The sequence below is a fragment of the Triticum dicoccoides genome, chromosome 6B (assembly GCF_002162155.2).
Source record: "Triticum dicoccoides isolate Atlit2015 ecotype Zavitan chromosome 6B, WEW_v2.0, whole genome shotgun sequence".
Lineage (NCBI taxonomy): Eukaryota > Viridiplantae > Streptophyta > Magnoliopsida > Poales > Poaceae > Triticum > Triticum dicoccoides.
The window spans coordinates 16,232,791-16,235,147 of record NC_041391.1 but is presented as its reverse complement, the minus strand read 5'-3'; the positions used below and the strand labels follow the sequence as shown (position 1 = coordinate 16,235,147).

General features: G+C 42.4%; 1 long non-coding RNA gene across 1 annotated transcript; it reads right to left on the bottom strand.

Annotated features, from left to right (window-relative positions):
- Window positions 1-341: 341 nt before the first annotated feature.
- Window positions 342-2,137, bottom strand: LOC119320115. The gene is made up of 3 exons (XR_005154802.1): window positions 1,184-2,137; window positions 989-1,063; window positions 342-556 (listed from the first exon to the last, which is right to left on the bottom strand). It is a non-coding gene; the product is annotated as an uncharacterized LOC119320115 (long non-coding RNA).
- Window positions 2,138-2,357: the final 220 nt, after the last annotated feature.

Sequence of the window (2,357 nt, the reverse complement as noted above, 5' to 3'; positions counted from 1 at the left end):
CAAACAAAATCAAGTTAATATACGAAGACCAACATACAAAGATTGAAGGCCATGTGATGGTTAATCTTGCTATATGACCAATAGTTATGTTTTGGTGGTCGTATCAACCAAGAATCAATTACCAAGTTCAACAACCTTAGTTTTTTTTGTATATTCTAGGTCCGTACTTTGGAGCACAGCAAGAGCAATTTTCTTGTTTATATTTCCCAAACTAAGCAGGCAATATAATAACCATTTATATTGAAAAAAGTATGATCAATAATAAACTTTTGCTCAACCATGCTGAATTCCAAGCAATAGAGAAACTAGCATACATTATCTTTAGTTGCATGCTAGTTTAATGCTTGCACCTCCATATAATAGAGAAGGTTTCACTTCAGATACAATATTGTGCTTCGCTAAACACATTAGTTGAAGTTTTACTTCTCTGAACACCCAAGTCAAAGCAACCCGTGGAACAGAATAAGCGTTCCATCGTCCAACATACGTCATCACCTCTGAAGGGCTCGGATATATCATCATTTGAACACTTAACAGTCCCAGCCATAGCACAGAACTATATAGACAGAAAAAGAGACTTATGAACAGACCATCAATATAATTGACTTAATAAACACCTTACAAACAATATAATGACGATACAGCGAGGTACATGCCCAAAAAATGTGTGTGACAAATAGAGCATGCTTCATTGCAAACACAAATCTGTAGTTCCCAAAACAGTATATATAAATGCAGAGATTTAAAAATTTCTAGAAGTACTTGAAGTTGAGAAAAACTAACTTACACAAAGCTAAATCAGGAAGCTCTATTAAATGTTAACAAGTATGTTTTCTAGTGATTTTGATTTATGTAGATGCTTGACAATAATCCTAATCTGAATAGTGAATACATAAAAAAATCAGCATGAGTTTTTAAGTTACATTGCAGATTATGTCACTTAAATCACTTACATATGTACAAGCCAACAGGATTCATGCAGTCGTACCTCTGTCCGCATAGGTAGCTCGCTATGTATACCCTGAACTTTCTCCCAAATATGAATATGCAGGAAATATTGGTCCTGTACAAAATAAAGGATTCAATTCATAAGCACTTGCAAGCACATTTAAGTAGATCTGACAAAAACACTAACCAACAACCTTTAAATGTCTAACAGCACTATAAATTCGTAATGGTATACCTTCAGTTTAGAATTGAGTCGCATGAGTTGTCCTGACAGGTTCAAAGTCTCCGAGGATTAATGCATCATGGACGACGACACACAGCAAACACACTATCGATAAGACCAATGTTGCGATGCTCCACCAAGTGTTCAAGCGCTAGACCGCCACCAATAGCTGTTGCTATGATCTAGGATGACGGCGACCGGGTGCTGAACGTGCAGAACATGCATATGCGTAGGCCACGATTTGAACGATTTGATCACAATAAGCCAACCATCACCGTTCATGGGCTAGTGCCTGCTGGTTGGGATTCTCTAATTTGGTGCTCGTTGAGTAACATATAGCCTAATAAGTAATTAGCTGCGACTAGATAGCCATTAGCATGTACATACGCTCTAACTACCTGCTGAAATTTCTTGAGGGGGTCGAGCGACTAGCAGGGGTCTGCAGCCCCTGCTCGCCCCTCCCTGTCCCTGCACATGGAACACAGAGTGACAGACCATGCAGTGTCGTGACTGCCTGTACAAGCCAGCACCCACAAAGGTAGATCAGGAAAGTAAGATAGCGTTAATCATTGTCGTAATGTTATACAAAGAATTAGCCTTACTGAACCATAGAGGGTAGGAGCAGAGGAGACGTGTGTAGAAGTGCCTTACTGAACCATATCAACATCAGAGTCGAGGTAGGTGACGTGAAGCAGCACAATCAAGACTAATCAGCAGCCACGCGCGTGGAGACTTGGGGACATTGGGTCGAGCGCAGCAGCTGCGGGAATGACCCGTGGTGCCTAGGGTTTCTTCGGGGGCTGGCCGAGGTGTGGAGGACGCCGTGACGATGGGATCAAAGGAGACCAATGAGGGGGAGATGAGCCGGTGAGGGGCGGTGAAGGGGAGCGCCGAATCTGCCTGGAATCGGAGGCAGCGGCGACGGCGTTATGGCAGAGCTCGCGTGAGAGAGAGGGAGATAATCCTGGGAGATAGGTGGAGGGGAGATAAGATTTGGGTTCTTTTTTTTCTGCTTGGTTGCGGGATATTTGGACGGAAGAGGTGGAGATGGGGACGGGGAGGTTATCCTTCGTGGGGAAGATGGGAGGTTTTTTTAACTCAACAATACATGTTGTCTTTCGTTGCTACATATGCGTTGGGGTATGGGGGTTTTTGTTGTAGTGTAGCATGACTCTAACATTACTAC